Source organism: Bos mutus, chromosome 10 (genome assembly GCF_027580195.1).
Source record: "Bos mutus isolate GX-2022 chromosome 10, NWIPB_WYAK_1.1, whole genome shotgun sequence".
NCBI classification, from domain to species: Eukaryota; Metazoa; Chordata; class Mammalia; order Artiodactyla; family Bovidae; genus Bos; species Bos mutus.
Window position 1 is genome coordinate 24,869,244 of NC_091626.1, and position 13,662 is coordinate 24,882,905.

At 42.6% G+C, this 13,662-nt stretch overlaps 1 protein-coding gene across 15 annotated transcripts in view; it reads right to left on the reverse strand.

The window, feature by feature from the left end:
- The window catches only part of RGS6 (regulator of G protein signaling 6), a 618,392-nt gene that overhangs the window by 202,468 nt on the left and 402,262 nt on the right, over positions 1 to 13,662 (reverse strand). Inside the window, exon 1 of one of the 15 annotated variants that reach the window (XM_070377605.1) lies at positions 9,341 to 9,359. The exons of the other annotated variants lie outside the window; for them this stretch is intronic. The gene's annotated coding sequence lies outside the window, so the exon portion shown is untranslated. Of the gene's footprint in view, positions 1 to 9,340; positions 9,360 to 13,662 lie in introns of those variants that run through there. 15 annotated transcript variants of the gene reach the window in all.

A 13,662-nucleotide genomic window follows, 5' to 3' on the forward strand; every position in this document is an offset into this window, starting at 1 on the left:
AGGAGAAAAAGTATCCAAATCAAGACATGGAAAGTGCTGATCTGGAGAAGTTGGAGGACAAGTCTCACGGTTGTGAGTGGTGGTGTGAAGGGGGTTGCCTCGAGCCAAGAACAGGATCCTCTCCTTTTGGACTAGGGAAGACCACGCTATCAGGAGAAAGGCCATGGTGGGCTATGGCCTGGAGCCAGGTGAAATTGTATTGATGAAACCAGATACTGTGTACATATACTGAAAAAAGAACAGAGAGAGGAGATGGACGACCAAGAATACAGGTGTCTAACTTGGAAAACCAATCTGTAGCTGAGAATTTACAAGGCATGTAATTCCCTGGGCTGAAATCTTCAGAATAGGATGGAGAGCAGCCTGTAACAAGGACATAGATCTTTTTGTTTGTCCAGTGGTAGGGGAGGGCAACTGGAAAAGAAGAGAAGATAGTGTTTAGCTTTATCACTTATTTTGTTCCCCTAAGCAACAGAATGTAGTTGAAACACCAGGATGGATTCTCTGAGTACTTCCATATAAGTCACATAATTTTAAGTCTAGGAATTTAAAGCTGTAGTTTAGCTAGTCTAATGTACTAGCATAGCAATTCGTGGGTGAGTTTCTCAAGGTCACATGACTAATAACTTATTTGCAAGAAACAGATAACTTGATAGAGACAAAGTTAGGATAAGACATAATGTAATAATAACATACAATAGCCAAAATATATTTAGACTTTATTATGTAGTACTCTTCTAAGTACTAGACACATATTATCCTATTTCATTCCCCTGAGTACTCCACAACTTCAATTCCACTATTATCCTCATTGTTAGATAAAGAAATTGAGATTTGGTGAGATGTATCAATCTGGCTAGACTAGGCTAAGTTGTGGTAACAAATAACTCTCAAAATCACAATGGTTTAATATAACCAATTTTTTCTCTCTAGTGCTACAAGTTATTAGAGGTCAAAAGGGGGACTGTGCTCATTGCAGTTTCTTTGGGACCCAGGCTGATGGAGCAGCCATCATCTTGAATGTTGCTGGTCATTGTGTTAGAGGGACAAGAGAGAATTCTGAAGATTCTTGCATGAGTTATTACATGCTATAGCCCAGACGTTAATATAATAATGTCACAGCTCTTTGGACAAAATGAGTCAACACCCAACCACAAAGGAGACAGTCTTTTGGGTGCCAGGAAGGGAGGGGAGCTGACCACCTGTGAGCAGCATCAGTGACCACCTTAGAGGTTAAACCACCTTCCCAAGGTCACACAGATACCCGGTGGTAGCCCTGAACTTGAATCCAGCTGCACACCCCAGAGATCAGGCTTCTGACCCCTGGGATGCTCCGTCACCCAATAAGAGTCTCAGAAAACAATCCAAACAAGGAGACCATTCTCCCCTGGATATTCCTTGATTTCCCTGAGAAGGACTGACAGTGAGAAAGAACTTAAGCTCCTGGTCCCTTAGGCAGTGGTTGAATATATAACACCAGGAAAAAGGGTCCTTCTCTGAAGACCTGTATTCTGTACAGGAGGATTTTCATCCATAGTCTTATTCATAGTCTCAGCTAGGGCCCCACCTTCTGTCCTATAAACTCAACCCAGTGATTCAAAATAGTTTGAGTATTTACTACTTATTGATAGTCCATGAGAGTTATTCCTAGAAAAGTGATTGTATTTTCAAAATAATCTATGCTTTTGGCTTAGTGTGCTATGTGAAACCAGAAGTATCAGTTACATCATTGCTTTTATGGCTTGAAAATTACTCGGAATTAGAGGAAAGCCAATATTTCAATTCAATTAGACCTCTGACTTGACACTAATTGGTAAAAGTTCCATTTTAGTGATATGGACTGGATTTAAAGACTGGCAGAGGTCATCTCCATGATTCTTTTTCTTCTGCTCTGTTTAGTGGCTTTATCACACCATTGAATCTTAAAAGGACTTATTTACTAAAGAAGAAGATCCATCTTCTTATGGTGGCCCACCATGTACCATGGGTTAGATCACTCATCAGAGATGACAGGACAATCACCTTAAGTGACCAGAAAGGGGATAATGTTCCAGTAATAGTTTATAACATCGGAGGTGTAGAATAATGTTTCATTGGTCCCTAGTTCCTAATTCCTTCACAGTATTAATGTAAACCCAGATCCTTACCCTGGCTTCATGATGGGCTAAAAGTCTGCTTCTTTACTTTGGGGCTTAGCCATGTGACTTGCATGGCTAATATAATGTTACTGACTGTGATATGAGCAGAGACTTTCAATATACCTGGATGGTGATGCTCACCCTCCTCCCTTACCCTCCTGCATCAGATGGTTGTTGTTCCAAGGAAGGTGAGAGACATCCAGAGCAGAAGGGATGCAACACATAGGTAGATCAGTCAAAGATCGTGTAAGACAGTGGTCCAACTTCCCTGTGGTTAAAAGTCAGCTGAGCTGTAGACTTGTTAGTGAAAAATACATGCTTGTTGTGTGCCACTGAGTTTGGAGTGATTTACTATGCAGGAAAGTTGTGGCTATTGCTGACTGATACGTAGAGCTCTGGGGAAAACATGCATTTTCAAAATTGATGAAGCCATACAAATACCTAGTAACAAGAATCAATAAATTTTAGAGGTGTAGTATCCTAGAATCCAAACCTTTTAAAGAATGTAGAAATTCTACCTACCCTATTCATTATGTGATTAAAAATTCTTAAGGTCAATTCTACCAGCATTATGTCAGGCAAATCTGCGGTCGCTGAGTTTGATTCCATAGCATGGTTCACTGTGACATCAGCTAATAATACTGTCTTTGAATTTCTTTTTCATTGTGTACAGAGAAATGCTAAGAGTACAGACCCACCAAAAATTCAAAAGTGGGTTCCCAGGAGCTTATATAAATTATAATGGCAAACATTTTCAGAACATCTATGTTATGATCAATCCTAGGTATTTAAAATCAACTATCAATATTCTTTGTCTTAAAATTTATTTAACAAAGATATTGAAACTAAAACTCAGAAAGGTTAAGTGATTTATCCTAGGACACATAGCTAGAAAGTGGCAAAGCCAGGATTTCTTACCCAATTCTTCTTATCTCCAATGCCCAAGTTCTTTCTATCAAATCTAAGATTCATCTTATATCCTCAACCAGTGCCTGACAACATGCTTTGTAGATAGAAAGCACTTAATACTGTTTGCATTGAAGGGAAAGTTTAGTTCAGGCCTAAGAGTGTATAGGAGAAAAAAGAAATTGATCCAGATAATCAGATTCTCAACCCTCTCAGGGTTTATTCTGGTCCAACGACTGCTGGTATCTTGTTACTCAGCATTTTCCCTCTTGGTCTCAGGGGCTTGACTGGATTTATCTTCTATTGGTAGATCACAGCTTCCGGGTTGGGGGTGGGGAGAGGGGAGGTATACACTTTTGTTTTCTTGACTATTCAGTTCCGTCTAACTTCTGGTACCTTTTGTTCCTGAAGAAGAGCAACATCAATTCCCTGTCATCCTTTAATATGACGTTCTGTGTCACCAGGGAGCATGCTGGACCTAAGTGACACTGAGCCAATCAATAAGCAGGTGGCCCTTATCTGACAGCCAAGCCATGCGGAGAAACCACATGGCCAGCTCGACCAGTTCTGCCTGGATGGCTCACAGCAACCAGACACCCCTCTTCAAGGAGCTCAAAGCTCAAAGCACTGACAAGCACGTAAAACAGCAGGAAAAATGGAAGCCACTCACTGTACCATAGTGGGTTTTCTCTGAAATGAGGACTATTAGGACGACTGTAGGTGTAACTCACTGAAATAGCCATGCGGTGTTAAGAGAGGAGTGAGGAGAAGCAATCCTCTGTTTACAAACTGAAGCCACAGCAGGATGCTAGGAAGAACACTGGTCTGAGGCCCAAGAGAAATGCCAGCCTCAGTTTCACTGACTTGCTGTGTTGACCTTGGACAAGTTATTTAACCTCTCTGGACTTTAGGTCCCTCATCTCTACAGTGATAGCCCTGGTTGCTAAACTAAAATTTCTAATTCTAAAACATGCGAGACTTCTCTGACCTGACAGATACAAAGCTGTGTCTGCGAGGAAAGACTAGGAGCAGCAATCAGGCTGCTGGGTTCCCCTTCTGCCCATCTGCCCTGTGCTGACGTTCCCTGTGCTGAGCAGTGCAAGGTGAGGGAAAGGTCCCTGGGCAGGACCAGGGAGTTTTGATGTTTTGAGAAATCATTTTGGACAGATGGCATCAGAAGCCAGACAGAGACATGATCCAAAGAGGCCCTGACACTGCCCTTCATGGCCAGCTCCATCTCTACTTGGATAGATGGCATGCCTAACAGAAATGACTAACGGCCAATATTAGTTTTGTTTGTGTAAATTAATTACCCAAAACTAATTTATTTAGCTCCTCCAATTCTTCCTCAGTGGAAGATTAGAAAACTTCAAGAATAGGCCAACTATGCTGCTATTATTAAAAAAAAAAAAGTCCACCCCAACTTCAGCAAAGAAGACAGAGCATGCCTCAGGCACGAGGGTCTTTTTTATTGAAGCATTTCATCTTGACTTTGCAATCAGTTGTCTATTTCTAGCTACTAATGACTGTCACTTCAGCTCCTGCATTCATTAAAAACCCCTTCTGTTTTGGTGTCTGCGAATGAGTGAAAATGACTCTTTGGACACATCTTATCAGCCTGGAGGCAGGAATCAGAGCTGGCAAATGATAATCATATTTCTTAATCCAAAATGGGCATGCTTCACTGAGCATGCTCTGTCCCATATGTGTTCCATAAGATCAGGCCATTTCTCACTCTTACTTTTAAAAACACAGAACACTGCTGTTCTAAACTTGTAAATGTTCTCAGCTTCACCTACTGGTTTAGTGAACATTTATTGAGCATCTACAGAGTGCCAGGCCCTGATCTAGTTTCTATGGTTATAAAAAGCAGGTAAAAGACAAATCTGTTCCTCTTCATCATGGACTAATAAATTTCAGAAAGATTCAGGGATCTAGTCTGTGTTGGAGATAGCAGAGCCAAGTATGAGTTCCAAAAAAAGCTGGAAACACTAAGGAATATCACTTTCAGAAGCCCTCAGAAAGGGAACCATAAAGGCTTCCTCCCTTTTTCTCCATCCCATTCAATGGCAAGAGCAGAATTTGAGATTCCTTGTGCTACTTACGACAAGATTGCAGTGCCTCCTAATTTGTGTTCAGTTAAAGTTACTTTTGAACCTCTGTCACAGCCTAGAATGCTTTTGACAAGAAGTTTTTAAAAATCCAAATTCAGAACAGTATGGAGGTTCCCCAAAAAACTAAAAATAGAGTTACCATATGATCTTGCAATCCCATGCCGAGGCATATATTCAGAGAAAACTATAATTAAAAAAGATACATGCACTGCAATGTTCACAGCAGCACCGTTTTCAATAGCCAAGACATGGAAGCGAACTAACTGTCCCCCAATAGAAGAATGGACAGAGAAGACGCAGTGTGTACATACAGATGTATGTGGACTGTTTCTCAGCCATAAAAAGAATGAATGCAATTTGCAGAGATTATCACACTAAGTGATGTAAATCAGACAGAAAGACAACTGTCATATGGTATTGCTTGTATGTGGAACCTAAAATATGACACAAATGGACTTACATACAAAACAGACACTGACTCACAGACATAGAAAACAAGCTTATGGTGACCAAGGGGAAAGACAGGGAGGATCAGTCATGAGTTTGGGATTAACACATATATACTGCTATAAACAGATAAACAAAGATGTCCTATTGTATAGCACAGGAAACCATATTCAGTATAATAATCTCTAATGGAAAAGCATCTGAAAAAGAATACACACACACACACACACACATATATATACACACTTCAATAAATTTTTTTTAAAGTCCAAACACAGGGGATACAGTAGGCCCCCTACATACAAACCTTCAAGTTGTGAACTTTCAAAGATGCAAACATGTATTTGCCTGTCCAGCCATGTAAGTTAGTTCACATGCCTGGCATACATTGTCACATGTGTGCATCATCCACAAGTGGCTGTGCTTTTGTATACTTTACTGTACAGTACTATCTGGAGAACAATAGACCAGTATCTTTTTTTCAAGCCCAGGATGTCTAGAAGCAAGCATAAAAGCAGCAGAGATGTTGCTGTCACTGCTAAGAAGTTATTGCACTGTGCTTTTAAAGTTACTGTACTTCAAGATTAAAAATGTTTTCTCTATTTTTTGTTTTTTTAATGTGTTGTGTGAAAAGTATTATAAACCTGTTAGAGTACTGTACTATATAGCTGATTGTGTTGGTTGGACACCTAGGCTAAATTTGTTGGACTTACGAACAAACTGGACTTAGGAATGCACTCTCAGCTTGGTACTCATTCATATGTAGGGGACTTACTGTATTTTTCCCATATAACAAGCAATCAGCATGTGGGTGGCTGCGGCATTACTGTAGTTATCCAATTCTACCTGAATCACCATCTTGGCCATTCCTTCATGGTTTCCAGAAGATTACCCCAGCGCTAGACATCACTTCTACGTTAGAGAAGTAGAAATGTGGGAAGAACCAGCGACCAGTGGTACAGCCATATTTGTTCCTTTTATCTGGAAAAGCATATTCCTTCCCAGAAGATCCCAACAGATCTCTGCTCTTGTCTCATGGACCAGAACAGGGTCACATGGCAACATGTGGTTGCAAAGAAAGCTGGGAAGAGTGCAGTTAACTTTTCCAGCCTCTTCACCACATGGAAGTAGGGAAGAGGGGAGTGGAAATGGGGTGCAGTTCACTAAGTAATGCTGCCTACCACTAAGACCTCGTATTAAAGAACATTCATGAGGGATTGCTGGGCAGATCTTGATTCATCTCTCATCTGTTCTCTGCATGCAGCCTGTATCACCATAATTTGTACTCGCATTTCCTATTAGCTTGTTTTTTTTTTTTTTTACTTACCACTTAATCCTAATTGTGAGTGCTCAGTAAATACATATTAATGAATAATTGAATGTGGCAGTGGTGGTTTAGTTGCTAAGTTGTGTCTGACTCTTGCAACCCCATGGACTATAGCCTGTGAGATCTCCTCTGTCCATGGGATTTCCCAGGCAAGAATACTGGAGTGGGTTGCCGTTTCCTTCTCCAGAGGATCTTCCTGACCCATGGATCAAACGTGCGTCTCCTGCATTGCGGGCAGATTCTTCACCACTGAGCCACCAGGAAAGTCCTATAATCAAATGTATTCATCAGTAAATGAATGAGTAAATGACATGAGTGCTATATTCTTAAACAACTTTATCTTGGAATCCAGCATTGAACAGGATACTTAATATTTTAGGGTCTCAGGGGTAGTGATATCTGGAATTTAAAGTAAATTTGGCATTTACATTTTTAAGATAATTCTGCTTTGGAAATATGTTAAATAAGTAGAATTTTCAAGATTTCTTGAACCTTAGCAACAACATTCAAGGAATTACTAAATAGGCATTTAGGTACTAGTTAAGCCAGGAGCCAATTACCCAGTATACTGAGCCTAACATCACCCAGGGACAGTGCTAGGCTGGAAAGATGAAACTGCACTGTTTGGTCTCCTGAAAGTTTATTTTTATGGTTTTAATATTACCATATGTACTGCTTCATAAATTACTTTTATGGAAAACATTGTTCTTCATTTCACTGAAGAGAAAAAGTAGGCAAGAATGATGTTCTAGGTCAGTGAACAAATAGCTTATTGATGATACTTTAGAGGAAATGACTTTCCCTTGAGCTTGGCTAGAATAGTGAAGCCTTAGAAGGCATCGTCTCTCTTGTAGAAGAATCTATTGTTTGTTTGGAAATATGAGCAGAGCTGGTGCTTTGGGCAAGCCACAGAATAAAGAATCTCTGATTGAGGAAGGTCAGATACAACGTAAATGAGGAAAATGGACACTGACCAATGACACATTCTAGAGACGTCAGAGGACCTAAAATCTTTTTATTATAATCTCAAATTACTGTAATTTGAGTGTGCCATCTGCTTATAATTGGGAACCATCCCCCTTTCACAAATAAGCACACTGATACTTAGGGAAGGTAAACTGTCCAAGGCCAAATGAGACTTGAATAGTGAGATTATTGATAAGAAACCCTGGCAGCCTTGATCCAGAGCTGGCTCCCTGGGTCTCTACACCAGTGCCAGGGCAGCTCCCAGGGAGGTTTCGCTTAACCTTAGGCTTTAGCTGAGTGCAAGGAGATGCAAAAGATGGGGCCACATCTTGTGCTTAAAAGTTTAGTACACAGTGGGGAAGGCAGAAAAATGTTCCCTTCAAAAGATGTCCTCATCCTCATCACTGGAACGTGTGACTATTGCCTTACATGGCAAGACACTTTGTAGATGTAATGGGTTTAGGGCTCTGAGATGGAGTGGTTATCCTGGGTTATCCAGGTGGGTTCAGTATAATCACATGAGTTCTTGAAAGATGAAGACTTTTCCCAGCTGTAGTCAGACAGAGAGAGAGAGAGAGAGATGACTATAGAAAAGAGGTCCGAGAAATCTGACTTCGTTGGCTTTGAAGATGGAAGGAGGAGCCAGAGTCCAAGAGATGTGAGAGGACTTTAAAGGCTACAACAAGCAAGGAAACAGATTGTCCCCTGGAGCCTTCAGAAAGGTGTGCAATCCTGCCAACACCTTGATTTTAGCACAGAAAGACCCATTTCAGATTTCTGAGCCCCAGAACTATAGAATAGCAAATGTATGTTGGGTTAAGCCACTAAAATTGTGGTGTAATTTGTTACAGAAGCAACAGTGACCCCTACTCAAGAACAAATGTTTGGGAAAAGCATTATTCTGTATTGCAAAACAGATTAATATTTTTTCCTTCCGGGGAGTAAGTGGGTAGATTTCCCACATTCCACTGTTCTCTGCTTTTTCTGCACAGTTTAACTGCCAAACCCATGGCCAACCAGGAACTGTGGCTGTCTGCTTGGGGAAGATGTCAGGGATGAGGACAGGGAAGATGTCTGTCTCTAACCCAAAGTAATTGCTTCCATGACATTTTAAATGCTTCAGTTTTTGGCCTACTGGGACCAATTAGATGAGTGGCTCAGAGGTTATTTCCAGGAGCTTCTTAAATAGGTCACAGCAGCCCACTAATTAACTTCAACACTACAATCTACACATGGAAAAACAAATATCCTTTCTTATTTCTCATCTCCAATCTTCCCTTGCCACATTCTTCAGTCTAGCCTACCAAGGAGAACTGGACAAAAAACATCAAGTGGAGACACAATGTAGATAATTAGGTCAGCATCATAAAATGCTCCAACTTTGAACATGAAGCCTTCTACAGAAAGATTCTAGTTCAACATGTACATCACTTTTCCCTTACCTCCCTCAGTAAGGAGAAGTCAATATCTTAGTTTCCAAAGAAAACTGGTCCTTCCAGTATCTTGGAATCTCACTATGTATTCTTCCTCCTGGAGGGGGAACAAGAAACATAAGACTTGTTCCCCCTCTACCCCCCGTCCCCGCCCCCGCAAGGACATCCTGGACTCTGGAATCATTCACCATTTCTGACTCTTCAACACCTTCCCCGACTTCAAGTTGAACAACTGAACTGGTCACTGGAGCGAATTAGAATCATTCATGTAAATCATCTGCTGTGGTTCCCTACTGCTACAGAATAAGTGCCAAGTTTCCTCTTATGGGATTCAAGGTCCTCTATGATTTGTTATCAAACTACCTTTCCAGCATCAGCTCTCCAAACTTTTGGTCCTTGGATACACCGACCTGCAAACAATTCTCTGTATTCTCATGCAGTAATAATTCATCCACCACTGCAAACCCACTGGGTCCTCATCACCCTCCCAGGCCCTGTACAAATCTCCTCTAGGAAATGTCACTTGATTTTTCCAGCATACGCATACATATGCATTGCTGGTGCTAAGTCGATTCAGTCATGTCCGACTCTGTGCGACCCCACAGACGATGACCCATCTGGCTCCCCTGTTCCTGGGATTCTCCAGGCAAGAACACTGGAGTGGGTTGCCATTTCCTTCTCCAATGCATGAAAGTGAAAAGTGAAAGTGAAGTCCCTCAGTTGTGTCCAACTCTTCACGACCCCATGGTCTGCAGCCTACCAGGCTCCTCCATTCATGGGATTTTCTAGGCAAGAGTACTGGAGTTGGGTGCCATTGCCTTCTCCAACATATGCATTAAGAATGTCTATATTTTTATTGAAGTATATTTTACTTGGCTTCCTTGTGTCTCAGATAGTAAAGAATCTGCTTGCAATGCAGGAGACTTAGGTTCAATCCCTGGGTTGAGAAGATCCCCTGGAGAAGGGAACAGCTACCCACTCCAGTATTCTGGCCTGGAGAATTCCATGGACCGAGGAGCCTGGCAGGCTATATATAGTCCCTGGGGTTGCAAAGAGTTGGACATGACTGAGCGACTTCCCACACACACACACACACATTTTACTTATAATGTGTTGATTTCTTCTGTACAGAAAAGTGATCCAGTTATACATATACATATATATTATTTTTAAAAAAATATTCTTTCCCATTATGGTTTATCATAGGATATTGAATAGAGCTCTCTGTGCTATGCAGTGGGACTTTGTTGTTTAATCCATTCTCTATATAATAGCTCATGTAGAACCTGTCTATGAAACAGAAACAGACTCCCGGACATACAGAACAGACTTTTGGTTGCCAAGGGGAAGAGGACTGGGGAGGGATGGAGCAGGAGGTTGGGATTAACAAATGTAAGCTATTATATACAGAATGGATAAACAAAATGAATGCTTATATTTTTTATTCCCTTTTTCCATTCAAAGGATGTGAGGTAAGATCCAAAACATAATGTTTCTCCCTTGCTCCAATGGTAAGTGCCATATGCCTCCACTTGGGACTTTTTTCTGTTACTGAAGTTTTGCTTCTTTCCCTCTGAACCATAACTTTCTGAAGGGGAGAGACAGTTCTCATCTTTGAAGACAGGACCTGGTCTTCTGTACCTGGGCCCCGTCAAATGGAAAAAGAAAACAGAGGATAACAGTCAGCCCTTCAAACAGGAAGGACTCATCCCTTAATCTCAGGATAATGAGAGAGCCAGCCCTTCAGTCTCCCAGAGCTTCAGAGAGAAGAGAATTTCCAGATGGATCAAGAAGGGCTAGAATGAAATTTCCTCAGCAACTGCAAACCCCAGGACACCTAGAGACGTTTTAGAGAATTAAAAAAGAAAAAGCAGGGCTGCAGCTGAGGCCCAGCATCCCCGATCTCCCCTCTCACTTCTGTGCACACCTCTTCCAACAGGGCTGCCTGAAGACTGCTCAGCTGCCTGTCCCCCGAAGCTCCTGTCTGATTTGCTCAGAACAACTGCCGTCCATACTCAGAAGAAGCCAGGGTGGCTCCCCCACGTGGTGCTAAACAGCTCACTGCTGGTGATGACGACAGCACCCTTCCCTCCAGCGGGGAGGGAGATGCTGCAGGACTCCCCTCAGCCCTTCTGACTCTGATTCTGGGCTTGTGGTTCACCTGGCCCGGCCCCACCTGTCCCGAGGGGACCCTGTCTTTTCACCATTTCCTTGGGCGCTGGCCCCACTGCTGCTGATCCTGTTGCTTTTCTTTCCGGGGCATTTTCTTCTTTGGTGACATCATTCTTCAGGTTTGATGTCCCCAGATGCTCCAGTGAGCACAGGAGAGTTACCCCCAGGAAAGGGAGACTGGGAAAAACCAGTAGGCAAAGCCAGGTGGCCCAGTCCTAAAGGAGAAACAGGAGGCGAATCATCACTGATCCCAAATATATTTGTACGCTCACTAGAAAACCAGACAGAAGGGTTTTCCTTCCATACTTACCTTTCAGTGCAGAGGTCCTCAAGGATTTTACATGAGCCTAAGGAAGCAGAGGAACAGCCCCAAAGGAGCCATGCAGGAGGGGCAGTTACACTGCTGACTTCAGGTAATTCCTGCCTCCACTCCTGAGGGTGCCCCTGAGCACTGCCCTCAGCAACCTGGGGTCCCCACACTATTGGGTGGGACCCAGGGCAACTCTGGCTTGTGCTGCCAGAGGGACAGCAGCAACGATTTTGTTTTGGGTTTTGAGTCTCATGCATCTGAAGAGTGAAACTGTTAGCTGCTCAGTCATGTCTTTGCGACCCCATTGACTTTAGCCCGTCAGGCTCCTCTGTCCGTGGGATTTTCCAAGCAAGAATACTGGAGTGGGTTGCCATTTCCTTCTCCAGGGGGATCTTCCTGACTCAGGGATGGAACCCAGGTCTCTGCATTGCAGGCAGATTCTTTACCATCTGAGCCACCTGGGAAAGCCTCTGATGCGTCTCCTTGCTGATAATTAATGCTGCTTGGAACACCCCGGTATACTGCTTTCTGGAACACTCATTTGAGTCATGCCAGAGTGCCCCTCTCTGCTGTGTAACTGATGCTCTGAGGCTGCTGTCTCTCCTGTAGAGTCTACATCCTTCTCCTCACTGCGTTCCTGCACTGTAAGTGCCCCGTCCCTTCTTTCCTTACATAAGAAAGAAGCACGAGGTCCCCCTGTTCTTTCTGCAATGAATGGTCTCTCCTTTCATTCAATCCAGCCACCAAAGGATTAAACAGAAGGGACTAAGCCATGATGGGTACTTTTACTCACCTTTTTATAGTATTTCCCCAACTTTTAAAAATATTCATGAACTACTTTTTATTAATTTTAAGGGATTACAGTTTGTTTCTAAAATTTAAGTGACGGTGTAGGCAAAAGCTCTTAGCACAGTCCCTGGCACATAGATAGTTGCTTCCAATAAATGTTAATTTCCCCTCCTCCAAAACAGATTTAATTTCTTCTTCTATCTGAAGGAAATGAGTAACGACAGAAGATTCTACCACTCCCTTCAGATGCATGTGATTGACCCTTTGTTTTCAGTCCCCTACAGAAACCTCAGCAGATGGCAGCTGGAGATGAAGAGCCATGCTTTCCAAAGAGCTGTCACTGAAGTCATTTCCTACCTAATGAGCCCACTTACTGTAGGTTTCCAACTCCATGGAAGAGGTCTGCCCATGAACCAACTCTGAATCACCCCTGGGCTCCGTGAGCAGCCTTTCTTTTACCACCTTCCAACCCAAGTCCCACCATGTGGCTGGATAAGCAGCAGAACTTTCCTGGCCACTGGTAGCACCTTGCCAAGGGAGGTCTGGAAAAGGACAAGCTTTGCAGGCCCAGGAATAGGTGTTTTTTATTTCTATGTCCTTTGCCTCCTACTTCTGAAATCATGACCTGAAAGATAAATTTGTTTTTTATTCCCAAGAAAATGAGATAAATACAGTATATATCCACCTGGCGTAATTCCAATTTTAATCTAAGAAGGAGTGGAGAAACTCTGGGAAGCTTGTGATGCTCTGCTGACCACACACTGAAAATCTGTGGGATAAACACCCTTGAAGGGAAGTGAAAGTGTTAGTTGCTCAGTTGTGTCTGACTTTGCGAGCCCATGATCTGTGGCCTACCAAGCTCTTCTGTCCATGGAATTCTCCAGGCAAAAGTGCTGGAGTGGATAGCCATTCCCTTCTGCAGGGGATCTTCCTAACCCAGGGATTGACCCCAGGTCTCTCCCATTGCAGGCAGATTCTTTACCATCTGAGCCACCACCCACACTTGAAAATAAACCCTGCACGTCCCTTGGGAGGGCAGTGGGATCGTTTGCCAATGACT